At 47.3% G+C, this 18,968-nt stretch overlaps 1 long non-coding RNA gene across 1 annotated transcript in view; it reads right to left on the bottom strand.

Annotated features, from left to right (window-relative positions):
• The window catches only part of LOC146195094 (uncharacterized), a 47,593-nt gene extending 29,154 nt beyond the window's left edge, over positions 1-18,439 (bottom strand). The window contains exons 1-2 of the long non-coding RNA XR_014705533.1: positions 18,311-18,439; positions 3,804-3,858 (exon numbers count right to left, since the gene is read on the bottom strand). This is a non-coding gene — a long non-coding RNA (uncharacterized LOC146195094). The remainder of the gene's footprint in view (positions 1-3,803; positions 3,859-18,310) is intronic.
• Positions 18,440-18,968: the final 529 nt, after the last annotated feature.

The following is an 18,968-nucleotide window of genomic DNA, read 5'->3' as shown; positions in this document are numbered from 1 at the left end:
TCTAACTACCTTTCTCTTAAGCCTACTGAGTTTCTGCATATTAGTCACTGTAGTAGTACCCCACACGAGATTGCAATAATTAATGTAAGACAAAAAGAGAGAGTTATATAAAAGCATCATAACATTCTTAGGTAAGAAAAACTTGTTTCTATACAGAATACCAATTACTGACGCAAGCCTATTACATATGTAATCTATGTGTCGGTCCCAAGACATAGTATCTGTAAAAATGACTCCTAATGTTCTAAATTCACGCACGATTTCTATTTCCGAGCTATTTAACTCAAGTTTTAACTCCGACGGTACCAGTCTTGTTTTCGCACGAAAAACGATCGCTTTTGTCTTATTGTTGTTGATTATTAAACCGTTCTGTTTTGCCCAATCACCTACTTTAAGTAACGCCGAGTTTGCAATGTTAAACAGTTCTGTGCAGTTTTCTGAGACACAAAAAAGGCTAGTGTCGTCAGCATAGATGACGAACTTAGCCAGCGCTTCCACACTGACGATGTCGTTTAAGTATACATTAAATAGAGATGGTCCTAAAATACTTCCCTGTGGGACCCCCGACTGTATAGAAAGTAGACTTGAGGAATGGCCATCGAGCTCAACATATTGACGCGATGTGAAAGGTATGATTTGATTAGCTCTAACGATAACCCACGAACACCGTACTTCTTTAGTTTTTCAAGAAGCAAGTTGCGATTCAGATAGTCAAATGCCTTGGTGAAATCTAGGTATATCTCTAGTACATACTTTTTGTTGTCTATGTTTGTTAGAATGTATTCTTTTTGATCTAGCAACGCAAGTTGTGTGGATCGAAATTTCCGAAACCCATACTGCGCTTCAATTAGGCTGTTTGTTTTTTCAAAAAAGGATTCAAGGCGCATCAACACAACTTTCTCTAACCCTTTAGAAAATACAGGAAGGATAGAAATTGGGCGGTAATTATTAAGAATGTTATGATCACCTTTTTTATATATAGCTCTGACCTTTGCTATTTGCATGTCATTGGGAAATACTCCAGAGCTTATACACAAGTTAAATATGTGTGTTAAGACAGGTGATATAATATCAAGAACATATTTTACAGGCTTAATTTGCACATTGTGGACATCACAGCTGGCTGAGTTTTTTAGTTGTGTGAACGTTAAATACACTTCATTGTTCGTCACAAGACTGAAGAATATACTTCTGGGGTTTTCCTTAACGAGGTGCTCTACATGATTAGGCAATACAGGTAGAGGTAAGTTTACGAAGTGCTCGTTAAACGCATCCGCCAAGGCAGGACCAGAAAGCAACTTGTTATTGATCTTAAGTTCACTAATCGGACATGGAACTTGTGAACGGCCAAGAACCTGATTGAGCTTTCGCCAGGTAGACTTGGAATCATGCTTTACTGAACTAAAGGAATTTGCAAGGTAATCACTTTTAGCCTTTCTGATTTCCTTATTAAGGCTATTTCTATACTTCTTAAATTCTTTCAAATGAGTAATGTCTCGGGACTGAATGAACCTATGGAACATGTCATTCTTAACTCTAATTTTAGCCATTAGGTAATCATTTATCCAAGGTTTCCTTATTTTTCTAGACACACTGATGGTGCGGAAAGGAAAATGTTGTCTGTAAAGCTTGACGAACTTCTCAGTGAATAAGCAGTATGAGAGATTAGGACCTGTTGATTCTTGAACATTTGACCAGTCCACTCTTGATATTTCATTACGGAATCGGTCTAACAGCGATGGTAAAATCTGCTGATAGGTAACTTTGCGATTTATTCTCTTCTAGTTTTCTAAAAGTTTCACACAAACAAAAATAGGCAGGTGGTCACTGAGGTCACAAGCAAGAGCACCCGATTTGACTTGATGATCTGCGAAATTGGTTAAGAATAGGTCAATTAATGTTGACGAACAAGATGTAATACGAGTTGGAAGGAATATGGTGTTAGCTATGTTTTGTGATTCAAGCAACAGCTTAAATTCTTTGACACGACTAGATATTGTTTGAAGCATGTTTAAGTTGAAGTCGCCGCCACAAACAAGGTTTAAATTAGAGTCATTAACGTAAGAGAAAAGAGATTCAAGAAAATTAAAGAAAACTGTGAAATTCCCGTCGGGGGGTCTGTATACCGTAACAAGAACCAACTTGCCGCTACGCAAAGATAATGACTCAAAATCTCTTGTTGATTTAGTGAAAGGTGGGAGTATATCATATTTTACACCCTTCTTTATCAGCATGGCAACGCCGCCTCCTCTGCCATAGCTACGATTAAGATTGTATGTCTGGTATTCCGGAAAAAAGATTGCATCACCATCTGGTGATGCAATCTTTTCTGGTATGATGTTTGCGCAGTCAATACAGGAGATGATCGTTTTGTCGCCAGGATTTTCTCCGCGATTGTAGCGCAGCAGTCTGCTACGCGGCAGTACCGGCCCATACTTCCACATCGGATCCGTGTCCGTTGACGCGTCACATCAGTCTAACCACCACATTTAGGGCGATGCAACTAAGTTCAATTCGAAGCAAACGTTCACATTTTAAGCAAAACAGAGGCCCCTACGTATAGCTCCTGCACTTTTTGTGCACCTTAGAGTCAGAATCATGTTTATTTAACATCTTGAGGATATTGGCTGCGCCGACAAAAAGCCAGTGGCAAGGCTTGGCGAGGCCGGCACACCCTACAGAGGCATTGTAGTGATATAGAGCGTTGATACTCTCGACTAAGGCGACACGAGTAGCGGCAAACTGCATTACAGATTCCAACAGAAGGAAAGCGTAGCAGGGGGATGCAGAACGTTAGGTGGGCGGATGAGGTTAAGAAGTTCGTATGGGTGAAGTGGATACAGCTAGAACAAGGTCGGGTTAGTTCGAGCCACAATGATTCGAGCAGTCCTTCGCTCTGCAGTGGGTATAATCCGGCTGATGATGGTGATGATGAGATTGCAGGTTGCCTATACTGCGACCGCCAGTTGAACATTTGAGGTATTTTTTTTTTATTCCTTAACATCACGACCATTGCGCCACTGCTAGTGGAACAGAGAGCACGCAGGGACCGATACATCATAGGATCGAAAATAACGCCGAGTCTTTTTCATAACCGGAAAAGGACTGTCCCGAGCTTTACTTGTAAATATTCTACGCGTGTAGGTATGGCAACATTTTGTTGAGCTTCCTCGGCAAGTGACTCAAATCAAACTTTATTTTCTTGAACGATGAGCGCCTGCAACAATGCTGATCCGTCGGTTTTATGGAACAAAGCTTATTCGTTTTAATTTACATACACCTGGACATGCTTACGCACAGACTCACGAAGTATGTACTAGCTACGTAAGACCACCGTGAAATAAAACGCCAATGTCACTGAAGTGTAAACAAAATCTGCCATCATGCAATCCCGACGAACTACGATCTTTTCTCCTCCTAATGCAGCTGCCTTGTAGGCCATCGTATTCGAGATTATAGTATCCGTTTATACGCAACTTCTGTCATAGGCGGGCGCAATAAAAGTCAACACTAGGTCTCCTTTAAACTAATTATGATATAACGAGCTTTATTGTAAGGAGAGCTCATTTGGTAGGACTAGGTCAAGGTAGGCGCTCGCAGGTAGGCGCTGGCTCGAACAGCTGTTGCTCGCGTCTCGTGCCGGTGCACTGGCTCAAGGTCATCTTCTTCTTTACAATGATCATATTACAAGACCGACTGCTAATTATTTGCAGCAGGATACAAATTATATGTACTCATAAACTTCATTCCCCGCACTGATAGCTAAATCAAGGTTTATCAAGGATTGTCAATTGGAGACTTACAAAACTCTCACATCTTACAGCACGTTCTTCCGCGACAGAGCTATGCTCCGGTTTCCTGAAAAAAAAAAGGATGTTGTACTCACTCACCTGCGCGTCATTTATTAGTAACTGGATAATGACAGTAAACGACAACTGAGAAGAATATTTACAGTGTTTAGTACCAATATACATTTGAAATGAGAAATGAAAATTGGGGAAAGTGCAGACGTCAAAAACTGCAGCTTCTAAGCTCAGCGAATCAACTTTTAATGACACGCTTCCTTGACTTTCCTAGGAGGCACGCAAGTATAGTACTGAGGTACTTAATGCTCTCCAAGAGAATATTTTCATTATAGTATCTTTTAACTGGTACCTAACTAAGATAATACTGTACCTGACAAATATCCACATAACTTTTCCTTACAGAAGATAAAGAGAGCTTATTGAGGGATAACACCAAAGCCGTAAACGCTGCTAGTAATGCTAACAGCTGAATTTTGTGCACGACTGCATCATTTACCGCTCTATAACAGTCCGGCTGATTATGTTACTGTCCAAAATGGTATGAACCTCGTTTCAGACTAGTGTGGTAAATGGAAAATGGCGTCTCAATCTAAAGATGCTAAATTATCTGTCAGCCGGAAGTGTACAAATTCCAACTTTTTATACCTCAAAGACAGAACTATAGTGTCTGGGGCTTCATGATGCATGCACATAGGTATTAATCTCAAGCACAACTTTTAACATTCCGGTCGCGGCGCCCTTTTCGGATTGAAGCCAAGAGCAACGCAGCCGTGTGCTGTCCGTTATCAGTGCACGTTAAAGAACCCCAGGTTGTCAAATTTAAGTGAGGTGTTCACAAATGTGTTTCTCATAGATTGAGTAGCTTTTGGACGTTCAAGCCCATAAATCAAACCCAACAATGATAATCTTTATTGCGCCAAGTACCTTGACGCCATTTGCGCCAAAGACTCCAGCTCACATGGTACTTGCATCGAAAGCTGCAAACTTGGCCGAACAGCGTAAAAGAAGTAGCATACTTAAGACTCCTATGGCCACAATTATAAATTGTATCAAGTATTCAGGGGAGGAATCGCAAAGAAATAGACAGGAAACGCAATAATGTGGCCTAAAAATAATATGCAGAACACTAAGGTTGTGTGCAACAGGCCGGGAAGAAACAGAAGTTTACAATAGGTAGTGAAGCACTGGAAGTGGTGAGCTAATATGTCAACTTAGGACAGGAAGTAACCGCAGATCAGCATCATGAAAGCGAAATAACTAGAAAAATAAGATTGGAATTGAGCGCATTTGGCAAGTACTCGAATATTATGACTATCAGTTACCGGCATCGATCAAGAGAAAAGTATATAGGAGTCGCATCTTACCTGCACTCACTTATCGGACTGCAGCGCGGAAGAGAACGAAAAGGGTTCTACTGCAACTGAGGGCAACACAGAGGACTATGCAACCAAAATCGGAAGGTGTAACGTTAGGAAATGCAAAGCGTGCGAAATGGGTCCGGAAAAAAAGCTAGCGTTGATGACATTCCAGTAGAAATCACGAAGGAGAAACAGGTGTGGGCAGGATATGTACTGCGTAGAGATTCCAAGGAAATCAAAGCGCAGCATATGGGAGATGTCATCGCCCTTTGCATCAGGCGTGGAGAGGTCAAAACACCTCTTTGGGCTGTTGCAAACCGGTTCTATTGCCGCTTCTACCGTACTTAAGTCGGGCGAACAGAACAGCCCAGCGAGCATTATGGAGGTGCCGAGGGGGCACTGGCTGCAAAGGTCTGTAGTCCTGGTGATGATGGAAATGATGAATTATCATTTCCCTATATCAAAACTTACCTACCATGGTACAGTACATTCAAAATAGAGTCGCTCGTTTCATTCCACGTAACTAGTCTCCACTGCGGCATGACAATAAAGATCAAACATGGTAGGAGGCGCAGAAGGAAATAACTTTTGAGAATGCCCTGGTGTCCTTTGTTGAGAATGTTGTCGAGAATATCCATTGAGAATGTCCTGGGCCAGGGTCACCAAGGCAAAACTGGTCTTTCAGTTGATCAGAGGCTAACCAAACCCGCCACGTTGGGGGAAGATAGTGTGGAAAGTGAGGTGACTGAATTGCAACAGGGCAGGAAAGCATACAGCATTCTAAGTTTGCATGTTAGGACACTTCGGGCGGCGAGAGAATGCATGATGCTACAATATAGCAACTATCAAGACGGAATAAGAAGCTTATTTTGGTGCATGCCGTGGAGAATGCGTATATGCGTGGTAGTGAGGGATTTATCAGGAAGAGGAGCTGTAAGAAGAGTTTCCCCAAAGCTGTCATAGTGAAGATGGATTTCTTTCTTGTAGTGAAGAGTAGTGTCCCAAGTGGATGAATAAGGTCAGAGAACTCCAGGCGCCCGTTGCTTAAGTTCGCGGACGAGGCGATGCATTACCTCATTTCCTAGGAATTGCAGTGTTACCAGGAATCGACCTCTGTGTGACAGTGTGGCGACGTAGTTTGGTAAGAGCTCTGTGTAGTTCAACCTGTAGTTCCTCATATACGCGGCACGTATAAATGGCGCGTATAGCCTGTTTTGAATCAGTGTATACGGTATATCCAGACGGGTTAAGAGTGTTTGTGCGAGGTTTTGAAAACTGGTTACCATTGGCAGGGTCCCGAGGGTCGCTGTAGGAGAGGGATTCAAGGGTAGGCGTCACTATCTCGCTGCAGCTCTCGATAGAGTAAGCAGCCGCTCGGACATTTTTTTCGTTATGCACCTTTGTAGACGATCGTGGAATCAGTACGGCGAACATGATTGGAAACGCGAGCGGAACGTCTGCCTGGGTTAGTATCGGGCGCAATGTTTTTTGGACTGGGGGTTACTCTGACATTATCTTGGAACAGGAAAAGAGGGGTATTGATAGGGAGGTCGATAGGTTTGTGTTCAACTTGTTTAAGTATCCAATGTCCTTGTTTGTGCTAGAAAGATGTATCATTTGCCGATCTCGATGTTGCTGTATGAGTTCTCCCGGGAGCAAGAACAGTCAAGTAGCGATAGGCGCTAAGTGGATTTATGTACAGGGACGTTAAAGGGCCACTGTCCAGGGAAGGACCTTTTAGGCGGAGCCCAGCGTGTCGGTCAGGTACCGGAGATAGTCTGTGCAAAATGCTACAATGACACGCGTGCCCCAAAGCAACGAAAATACAAATCAAAGCTCTCTCATACTCTCCTTCTGGAAGCCAGCTTCCCCGTTTCCTGCGCTGGCCCGTCGAGCCACAGTAATGACGTACTTCCCGCGAACGACCTCCATTGGTCCCTCTCGCTATCTGAGGGTGAAGGATGGGTGTCTACCGCTCGCTGCGCGCTTTTCCCTCGCCACGGCCCGACTGAATCCAGAGGTGCGCGCTCCCTCGCCCGTTTTCTTTTTTTTTTTTTCGTGCAGGCGGAATGCCACGCCCCACCTCCCGCCAAACGCGGAGGAGGAAAGAAAATTTGTTTTGCGGAGGCTAGACGACCGGGTAGGGTAGTGAGAAACCTTTGCGAGGGAACGGAAGGAGAGAAAAACGACAGAATGGGGTGATTGGGGTGGGTGTAACTGCGTTATTAGCTACTCTTTCCAAAAACATGTTGCGGCCTTGCGTTCTGGGAGCGAAGTCTCACAGTCACCGGGGAAGAAAATATTTTCGACCAGAGGGTGGACAGTGGGCCTTTAAGGGCAGTCTTGTAAAATGTATGAAGTGCAACCTCAATCTGATGCCTTTGGCGACAGGTTAGAGTCAGGTATGGAATTGTATAGAGGATTTTGCTGGGTTCTAATGCGTCAGCAAGCTGCCTGACTTCACCCTTGCGTGGCCTGGCGTGGTTATTTATAAGCTGATTGCAAACTTTAACTGCTGTAGAAACTTTGACCTGATTAGTTGATTCATTAATATGTATTCCAAGGATCCGGCAGGACGATACGCGAGGGAAGGGGTGACCTGACATTGTGAGATTGAGTAGATGTTTATGCTGGAGGTGATAACGAGTTTATGCGATCCGCAGCAATTCGTATTTTTCAGGTGAGGGAAATAGCCTTGTCAAGTACCTGCATCGATACCTTGCTGTAGGGTGTCCTCTACTGCTCCAGGAAACCCTGGAGTGCACCGAACAGTATGGTCGTCTGCATGGGCACTCTACAATGGAGTTTGCTGAGGCATGTGGTGCCGCCTAGTGGCCTACGGGAGCTAAAAATGGGGCGGCCCAGAAGCAGCCGCCGTGTATTTTGCGTTCGCGTTGTTTTGTCCCATTGAGTGTGATTTACTCATTTAGTAGCTACAGTGGTGTCGTGCGACGCTTCGACTACTACGGATGCGAACAAGAATAAAAACGCTGGCTGTGGTTTAGCTCTGGTTAATCCTAGTTGAGTTGCGAAAGGAATGGCGGAAGCTTTATTTGCCTACTACATTATGCCCCTATCACGCCCTATCAGTGTACGTGCTACACAATAAGGGCACTTAAGCTCATCATTTAAAGGTATGACGCGAGAGCGCAAGCTACCAGCCCACATAGAAAGCCACGCTTCTACCAAGCCCTATGGACGTGACTGCGTGTCGTAGGAGTAACGCAGTGTGCGGCGGAGTTGCTTCTGAATCTGTCAGACAAATGCACAAAATAAGAACTGCTAAAGGCTGCTCTTGCGTTGAAGGCTGAAGATGACGAGCTTTCGAAATGCCTTGGGGCAATTGATAAACGTGAGGAACAAAGAGAAAAAGGGGACCTTGAACGCGAGGAACGTGAAAATCTAGTACGCCAAGAGCGCGAGGAGAGAGATAAACAGTTTGCCCGTGTAACGAAATCAATGCAGCTGGAGATTTCAGCACAACGAATGAGCGTGGAAAGCTTTAACTGCCATTCTATGTGGCGGTTACAGACCGCGAGACGGTCTGCAACCTTTCCTAATTGCCGAGAATATGGCAGAGTATTTGGCAGACTTAGAGACTGTCTGCAGAAGTAAGCGCTTCGAGCGAAAAAATTGGGCTAGAGATCGGTAGCTCTTCTCTCTGCTCAACCATGTGAAGAAATCAAGCGCTTGTTAGGCGACCGTTTGAAAAATTACAATGAACTCAACGAGTCATTAGTGGTAAAACATCAGCTATCCCCGCAAGAGATTCGGAAGAGGTATGAGCGTGAGGAAAACTGTACCATGTCGTACTTTGATTCAGCGTGTCAGTTGAAAGCCGCTGTATGCGAATGGCTAGACAGTGCGGAGGTTTCGGAGAAATTCGAGCTTGCATCGCAGAAAGAAACACAGCTTGGGGAAGCGGCCGAGGAACGCGACCGCGGCAGCTAGCCGACCGAGCCTCGAATACAAAAGTATCGGGTTACTTTGGTCAAACCACTGACAGCTGAGACGGTTGGCGCCGTCTCCATTGGTGAGAAATCCGCAGTGACGCCGTCAAGCGTGGTGAACTGCACGCCGCACCACGTAGCTGTAAGTGATCCGGTTCCATCAAATCAGAATGGGGAACTGGAAATAACTGAACCGTCTCTTGAGTCAAAAGCACAAGCTTTGTAAACCTTAGTGTCGATGGAAATGACCTAGAAGATGACAAAAGTTCGGTTTCGGAAATCAGCTTTGTCGTAGACAAGGGCACGCAGAAAAACAAAGCGCCGATCAGGGACACTGCGCAGCTCGCGATGTTGATCAGCAAAGGCAGAACCATGACGAGCACGCTGTAGAGAGCAACACTTTGAGTCCGGAACCTTCGAGTTCATGCCCTGACACGCCGGGTTGCACTCGTGGAAGCAACAGCCCTCGTACGAACGATCCCGTGGCATACACGGCCCTCACGCCATCCAAATTGCAGCAGCTGTCGAAGGAACTCGATCGTGCGCCTGTTAGCGCTGAGCGATGCAGCACACCGGCAGACAAGGGTAACCTGAGTGGCAAGCCGCCAGAGGAAATGCCTACCTCGAGGGCTTGCGTGAGCGGTTGTTGTTCGGGCTTGATTGGAAGTGAGTCATGCGCTGCTGGCCGAGGTGCAGAGAACGCCTCACTCAGACAACGCCGGTGCCATACTTGCTCCGCTCACTACCAGCTTGCAAGAGCTGGCACCAAAATAAAGCATAAAGCGAGCATTCAAGTGCTGCCACCCAAAGAAGTGGAAAAGAGCGCGATAATGAATGCTGCCTTTGTAAGGTGAGGAAGTTGAGTCTATCGCGAAAGGAAAAATGACTATTCCAACGGCAGCAACGCGCTCGTGCTGAAAACAAGCGCGACTGGTGCTCAAAATTTAAAAAGAGCGACAGATTGTTCACCAAATCGAGTGACTCTTGCTCGTGTGTTTCTTTGCACAGAAACAGGAGGGTGAGGTTGTTCCTAGAACCGGACAGCCGAAACTTCACTGAAAAGGAAAATCTGAACGGTAACGCCGATGGCTTAAGTCGGAACCCCTAACGTGAGAATACAAGCCTCAAAGTTTTCACTTGTTTGGTGTTTTTCTTCCTGACATAGGATTTTAAACATATTGCCACCTAGCCTTGCCAGGTGGCGCAGGACTCTCCGAAAGCGACGATGACGTTGGAATCGTGCTAGCGTTCTGCGACCGCACTTGCTTACTGTGCTTGCTTGAATCCAAGGGATTTGGTGTTTTTTCTCCTGACATAGGATTTTAAACATATTGCCACCTAGCCTTGCCAGGTGGCGCAGGACTCTCCGAAAGCGACGATGACGTTGGAATCGTGCTAGCGTTCTGCGACCGCACTTGCTTACTGTGCTTGCTTGAATCCAAGGGATGCACCGTTCCTCTTGAGGACTGTTTCACTTTGTTTTAGAACTACGTGACAATATTGTATTACCTTTGTCTAGTGTTTGAAAGTGATGTACATTTGAAGTGCAATTTTCGAATTTGTGGACGTGTTCCAAGTGCCGCTGAGCTACTTTTTAAGATAGATAGGTGTACAAGAGGGAAGAGCTTGGCATAACTTGGTGAAGTTTGTGCTGTGCTTGCTGGCTGACCGGCTAAGTTTTCAGAGTAGTAGTGATGCTACTGGGTACGACGAAAACCTTTCCGTAAGCCATTTTGCAGAATGCTATAATAATCAGAACATGCGAAGGAAGCCTTCTGGCTCACTGGGCGCAAGAGAAGCAGAGTCGGACGCCCCAGGGTAGTAGCATCATCGCAACAATCCCTCTGGACAACGGCTGCAGTCCCCTGCCCTTCGGTATCTCCCTCCCCCGGCGGGGCAGTCTCTTACAATCGCCACCGTCATGTGCGACAGCCGACGCGGCCGCAGCGTAATGCAGCGAACACACGAGCCTCAGTCAAAGCAGCGAGCATGCTTTTCGGCCATTTCAGCGCCGGACAATCGATCGCCCAACTATAGTGCCTAGAATATACTGGCTAGTGTGACGAGCGCCCGCGCTTCCCTATGGGCGAGGATGGCGCTATTTGCAATGAAAGCCAATCGTTAGCGGCAGAGGGCGCTGCTTGTCGGGAGGGTGCCACCTGAGCAGACGACGCAGTTTTCTCTGTTCAGAATACGGCAATCTGTTGGTGTTGTGCGTGCGTGTTAAACCTGCTTCTGCGCGTCTTTTGCTTTCACGAAGGTGCAGTAGTTTATTTACGGTGTAGGTGTTTGCTAATGCGAGTCGTTCCGCACTTGTACCTGCTCGGCGATGATTGCATCGGTTTTTTTTTTTTTCTCGTTTTGTGCACACGTTCTGTGCTCGCCTGTATCTTTTTTTACTGTGTCGCCAGTGGTCAAGCGCGGTTCCCGATTGTTGTTTCCCCAGTGCCTCTCACTAGACTGCAGAGAAAAATGCCAAAGAGAAAGCGGTGGTGCACAGAGAAGACTTGCTTTTTTGGCAAACGGGGCTACCGCTAGAACAAGGAGCGTACGTATTACTGCGCTATCTGATGCTACGTAAGTACGCATTCTGTACAATGGGAACGAAGCATCGATAGAAATGACGGTAGGTAAACGACAGCTGCTTTTGTTGGCGAGAAATATTTTTAGAGCATGCAGTTATATTCACAAGGATGGAAACTTGGGTGAGTCGGTAACGGTGCTCCATGACAGTGTGTAGCACAGAGTGTACACAATCAGGCGCTACAGACAGCACCTGTGTTGTGTATCTTTTCTGTGTCCCTCGATTGTCCTTTTGCGCTACACATATGTCATACGGATGCAGTTATATATTAGGCGCATGTTTCACCGTAAGCGCGGCATTACCAACGAGCTTCATCGCGATGAACCGGCCGCGTCTCGTGCATATTGTGTATCTGAGAAAAAAAAAATTTCGTCAGCTTCTTCATTCCAAAAGATGGTGACTTCGGCAAAACCTTGTGCAACAGGCCGCGATGTACCTTAGCCGCTGTAAGTAAAGGTTCCTCGTTTGTGCTCTGCTGTTTTTTATTTTTTTTTTTTAATTCAAATACCTCACGGGCTCCGATTGGAGTATTATGTGAGGGGGGTTACATAACTGGGGTGCGAAACAGAAGCATGTAGAAGATGGTTATTTTAACATCGTTATTTTCAAAACGTTAACATTTACCCTCCACACCTTGTGCCCAAGACGGCATCAAAAAGGAAGGAAAGAAACATATGCGAGCAGCAACCAGCGCGTAAACGCCATAAGCGGGACGCAGGGACTGGACCCGGCGATTCGGGCTCGGAAATCAACGAGGACTCCTGTTTTTTCGAAGCTGGCTTTCAAGACTGCAACGACTCCTCCGGCTCCAGTGAAGCGGGCATTGTGGGTGAACAGAGTGGCAGCCAGGCTACACTGCAGACACCTAACCACCACGGAGGCCGTCATCCGTTTGATGACATTCTCATTCCGGTTACATGGATGCGGATACCTTCCGTGGATGACAGCCTAGCTTATGCTTAAGACCCAATACCTTTGAAAAGATGAATAAGGTTGCCCTTGCATTCCAACTTTTTGGAGATAAGGTTATTAAAGGACTTTTTTTGCACCGGCGGCATGTGGAGACTATATACACTCGGGTGCAACCAACAGAAGACTTCGTCAAGCTAATCAATCGCCTGATACGAGTAATGACCTCCAGGATAACCAAACGTGCACTTAAGCCGGGTAGCCCAGACATGCGTTTCTTGGAAGACTTTTTAGGATATCTGGACAAGTGGGAAGAACATGCCAGCATTGCCTTCCACTCGCATTATCACCTTTGATTAAACATGCTGCCTTCGTTCTATTAAACCGAACCTGTGTTTCGTGACTTGTATTCTTTGAGTTTGAATTCCTCCAAACGCGAAAGCTCTCATGTGCGTTTACCGGGTTAGCGTGTGGCTCACGTACCGATTTAGCTTTCAAGTTCGAGCAATCCGCACAAAGCAATTCGATATTAACATTAGCATGTTAAAACGTTATATCAATCCTAAGCTCCTGAAAGAGCTCTAAAACAAAGTATTAAACGTGAGCCAAAGCAACGCGCAGCTCCCTTTCCAACTCTCAGCAGCGCGGCGCAATGTGCGCGAGAAACCGGCTCGCACCCTCTCGCACCACAGCGCCGCTATGCGGCCGCCGGCGGCTTTCATTGCTAATCGAGCCATCCCAGCCGGCGCGCTCGACACACTAGTCAGTATATTCTAGGCACTATAGCCCAACGCTTCCTTCCGCGGACATGCTCCGACGTATTTAATCTGCACTTGTCGTCATGTGTGTGCGAACGCTGGCCAATCCCGGCGCTCGCGAGTGAGAGAGAGCGTCTCCCTCGCCCGTTAGCAGGAGATTGAGGAGGATCCTCCATCGCTGCGACTGAGTATCTGAGTCAGAAAAGCTTGCTCTAAGATGAATTCTTCCTTTCCATCTGAACTGCCGAGCGTATAAAACGCAGCGGCTGTTTCCGCTGCGAGAGAGACTACGCAGACGAAGCCATGATACCTGCTTTGAGAGCGTGTCAGTTTTCTCTCCTGGCCTGCTTCTCTGCCCGTTCCTACGTGGTGCTGTACTAAACTTTGTTTTTGTTAGTCGACGCCTCGTCTTTGTCGGACTGCTGATGTTTTCCGGCGAGCCACCAAGCTTCAAGGCCAACTCTACCGATGGGGCCTCGAGCCACATGTAACAATTGGTGGCAGCGGTGGGATGACCCACGCGTGACCGTGGTCTCACACCCCTAAGCATGGAGCATGCGGGAGTACCCGTCGTTAACGGCCACCCATCTTCAGGCTTCAAATGCCCAAACGACTGTTAAATACATCACGCTCTCGCCGCCTCCCGCGGCAGACGCAGTGGTATTACTATGTCCGAAGAATGCGGCGCGCGGGCTGTGACCGGGGTGCATTTTTTTTTTGTCTTTGGCTGCATACCTGGTCGGTCCTTCCAAAGTTGTTTTTGTTGCGGATTTCAATTGCGTACTCGATGTTACGGATCGAGTGTCCACTCGCGGTGCCCCACGGAGGCGGGACCGCCATGGGGCGCAAGAGCTTGGTGCAATAGTGAGTGAGCTAGAGCTTGATGATGCATGGCGCTCGCTCCGTTCAGGACAGTCAGGCATGACTTGGTCTGGGAGGCGCGTGCAGAGCCGCATCGAGAGGTTCTACATTTCTCAGTCGTTAGTGCCCAGCATGCAATCCATGTGGACATTTTCTACAGCCCTTAGTGATCATAAATTAGTCATTCTCCGCTTCGCTCACGGTTCGTTAGCTCCTCGCGGCAAAGGACCGTGGTGTCTCAACCCGCGATTATTATTAGATAAGAAGGTAGCAGATGACATTAAGTCTATTTTAAGCTCCGGTTTGAATAATTCTCTCGATGGTGCTGATTGGGATAGAGTGAATCTAGTGTACGCGATTGCTGCCGGTCCTGGGGAATGCGGAGGGCACGCGAGGAGCGCGAGGAGATTAAAATAGTCTCTGATGCGATCCTCCTGGCTTCCGCGCCTCTCTCCGGGGGACCGGGGGTGACCGCTGCACTGCAGTCACTTCGAAAAGAATATCGCGCTCTCCTCCAGCGCAGATCGAATCGTTTGACGGCCACATTGCGCGCTGAAAAGTGGGAAAGGGAGACGTGGTGCAGTAGGCATCTGCTCCGACGCCACTTAGCACGCACAGAGTCCACCCTTTCAGCTGTAACTGACCCCGATACAGGTTCCATTGAAAAAACACCTGAGGGCATTTTGAAATTGGCGAGGCAGTTTTATGTTAATTTGTACACAGCTTCTTCTCCGTCAACGATCTCTTTTCCTTCTGAGAGGCCGTCAAAAATGGTAGATGTCCCAGGTGGTCCTTTAGAGGCAGAGGAAATTTTAGCAGCCATTAAGGCTTCCAATCGGAATCGTAGTCCAGGGACGGACGGCCTCCCCGTTGAGTATTACGTCAAATTTTGGGGGCAACTGGGGGGTCCTTTCACCTCATTAGTGAATAGGCTCCTTAGTGAGGGGGCTTTGTCAGATACTCAAAGGGAATGGCTGATCACTCTCCTGTGTAAGGACGAGTCGAGACGCGCTGACCTGAGAGCCTGGCGTTCCATCACGCTCCTGAACTGCGACTACAAGCTCATCGCGAGATGCCTGTCCAAACGGTTAACATTGTTCATTAGCGACCTATTAGGTCCGTATCAGGCTTGTTGCGTTCCAGGCCGCTCCACCCAGCTCCATGGTTTCGCCCTTAGAGACATCTTTCTTTGGGCGCAGGCGCGTAATGTATCAGGCATTCTTTGTTCTTTTGATCAAGAAAAGGCATTCGACATCATTAGTCATGCCTACTTGTTCAGAGTGTTAGAGGAGGCTGGCCTCCACTCTGATTTTCAGAGGATGGTGAGAGTCTTGTACTCAAGGCCTACCTCTGCGGTAACAGTTCAAGGTATGCTTTCGCAGGCTTTCGATGTAGGCCGTCGAGTTCGACAGGGATGTCCCCTATCACCTGCTCTCTACGTGCTTGCAATCGAACCTCTCCTCCAAAGACTAGCAAAAGACTCCCAGATAGGCAGATTTCCTTTACCGCCAGGCTCTCCGCCTGTCCCCACGTTTGCCTATGCAGACGACCTGACTATCGTCGTTCCGAACGATGCATCTGTGTGCTCCGCCCTGAACGTCATAGAAGGGTACTGCAGGGCTATTGGGGCTAGGCTGAATAAATCCAAGAGTGCCACCCTGTATATCAGGCAAGCACCGTCCAGTCCAAACCCCTCTCATGGCCTTCCTGTGAGGGATGAAGTTCGTATACTAGGATTCCACTTCCGTTCCGACGGGTTATCAGAGACCAACTGGCCCCTTGCTAAAGAGAAGCTTGAGAAGAGAGTTAGAGAATATGGGACGTTGGCGTGCCCTCTCACGGCGCGGGCTACTGTCGTTCGGTCAATTCTGTTCTCGTTCCTGACGTATGTTGCCTGCATAACACCTCTGCCGGCACGTACCAAGCTGCAGCTTGAAAGAATCCCCTTCCGTTTCCTGTGGAACGGATTGATAGATCAAATCGGGAGGCCTGTGGTGAAACAGCCTCGGGACAAGGGAGGCCTCGGCCTCCCCGACCTGGGCATAGCAACCGCAGTGCTACACGTCAGATGGACCCAGACAGCCCTGAATTCAGACATGTCCCGGATTCGAAGCTTGACCTCGTTCTTCCTGAGCACCCGCCTTCGTCTTTTTTTGCAAAGCACGTTTTCCCACTGTGTTCCCCGTTCTGGCTCTCCTTCGCCCTTTTACGCCCAAGCAGCTAACTGCTTGGAGCGACTCAAAGGCCTCCAGGCCGACATAGACATTCTGGCAGTACCGTTAAAAGATCTAGCCAATCTTTTGACGCCGAAGCTCCCCCCTAGGTATATTCAAACAGATCTGTCCAATATACGTCTAAGCTGGAGTCTGATACTGGCAGACTTTTTGGATGCAAGCAGAGCAACGTTCATGTATCGCTTTGCACACGGACGGCTCCCCATCCGCAGCAAGGCGTTCACACGAGCGAGCTTGCATCCAGTTTGCCCGTTCTGTGGTGGTCGTGAAGACATTGTCCACATATTTACACAATGTCTTCTCCCAGCAGCCCTCCTTCGACGAGTGGCTACCTTGTTTAGCATTCCAGGAGTGCCATATCAAACTGTCAGGTACCTCAACCCGTTACCCAGGCATACTGTGAAACAGTTTGTGCTCTTGCTCGTTGAGTGCATGTACCAAGTCTGGTCTGCCAGGTGCGCCGCTGCACTTTCGCGCAGTGTTCCAGGCCTTCATGAGGTGCTCGCACGAGTCCACAGGGAGGTCTGGTTTCACCTAAGCAGTGAGCAGCGTCACCTAAGCGAGAAAGAGTTCATAAACACGTGGAGCAGGCCACCGATTATTTGCGAGGTTTCTGGGCGTACCATAACCGTGTCAATATGAAGCCCTTTAAAGTTACAGTTGTCCTTCAGAACATCCGAGGTCCAAAGAAGGTCCGGTCTCCCTGTGTTTGGCCTGCTATCACAGCGGGGACCTTAAACACCGTTGGCATAGTGTTCCGTGACTGCTGTGTGCGTGTCACCACACGACTGCACCCTTGCCAGGGTACGGCCGTCACCCCGAAACAAATGCCTCCGCCCCCCCGGACATCCGGGAGGGGGGGAAGTGCCGGGGATGATGTATGAATGATGACGGGCAGATAGGTTATGTAAGACCTTGAGGTGCGGCGCCTCCTGGTGCCAAACCTCCTCCCATCTGACAACGGCACGGGAGATCCCAGCTGCCATTCCGGCGCGTGCAAATGTTCCGAGCTGAAGACACCCCCGTTTCTCTAGCCGGTAAGCCTGAAGCCCTTTCTACTTGTCTTTTCCTTTCAAAGAAAATCTTGTTGATGTGTAGGTTGCCGGGCATGTTCTGTATTATCTGCAACTGCAATAAATAGCATTCGAGTGTTAATGCTGTATGGCCCCACCGTTTTCAATTTGTTCCTAACGCGGGTGACTAGTGAGGACGCTGCACCCGCGGCGTACCTGCCAAGTGGAAGACTGCCCCCTCATAGCGCCACACATTAAACAAGCTTATACGCGGCGAAAACATTTATTATTGTCCCAATGCGCCTCTCCGAGAGCAGAACTCAATCTTCTTTTGTGCGCACTCTCGCATGAGGTTTTGCGGGTTCACTGGGCGAGAGACATGAGCTAGTTCCTGGTTAAAGGTTAACTTTGTGTGTCGATTATAACGTCTAAATAACGCGGTGTAACAGGTAGTATAGAGCGTAGAATATAATAAACCGTAAGCACAGCGTCTCATTATATTCTATATCCTAGGTGGTAAAATTTACCTCGGTTAGCATCTGGCCATTTTTAAGATGACTTCCCAATTCATACTTTCCTCTAAAGCCATTTATGATGAAAGTAGCTAAATGTTTTTATGCGTTGATGAAATTAGCTAAATGTTCAATGCATTGTCACGAAGAGTCAGTTCGTAGTGGACCTTATGCAGTCCAGCGTTTTGAAAAGCTTGGTTACATGGTCTGCAAACCTCATACATAAACGCATTGTTTTTAAAATATAACATCGTTACTCCGTGCAGATAATAAGGGGGCCCATGTCGCAAATACTCTCACTTCAATGTAAGCATGAAGCACTTACCCTTCGCTTGTTATCATTCCGATTACTAAAGCCCAGCCAAGAACGTAGCATGCATTCATTGTACCTTGACGTATTAAAAATGCAGCAGCTAGAACGACGCGCTCCAGTGAAAAATGCCAACATATTTGTGCCTTTTATATCTGCAGCAGAGGGCGTGACTTACATATGTCTCAAAAATGCTAACGTAATTAGGCTTGAATATTTTTCCCGCACCGCAGCTGCTTTGAAGGCTTTTTTGATATTTCAGCACATCACTTCAATTGCAAAGGAAAGTAGTGTATAACGTTGCCGTTTTTGTGCAACCAAACAATCCGTACAGAGCTGCTGAAGATTCAGTCTTTTCTTGCTTCCAACGAAAATTTTTGACACCATGACAATTAGGGCTGTATTGAAGATCAGAACAGCTTAGATTACAAGCAAGAAGCCACTTCAGGCGCCGCTTTAGCGCGTGTTCTGAAATGAACACAAACGGTACAGTTCATTTCAGGCTATCCGCAAAAATTATTTATTCTGGCCTTTAATTGTCACAACAAGTTCGCCTTAAGGGCGAAGTTATAAAGGTCTCCTCGTTGTAGATAAGGAATCTTCTCGAGCCATGCTGTGGCGCCCACAAATAGGCTGTGAGCGAAAGCAGTAAGCGAGTCTGAAAAAAGAAAAG

The sequence above is a fragment of the Amblyomma maculatum genome, chromosome 3, assembly GCF_055883805.1.
Source record: "Amblyomma maculatum isolate TAMU_Amacu chromosome 3, ASM5588380v1, whole genome shotgun sequence".
Lineage (NCBI taxonomy): Eukaryota > Metazoa > Arthropoda > Arachnida > Ixodida > Ixodidae > Amblyomma > Amblyomma maculatum.
The sequence above is the reverse complement of the archived record's forward strand: the minus strand, read 5'-3'. Positions and strand labels throughout refer to the sequence as shown.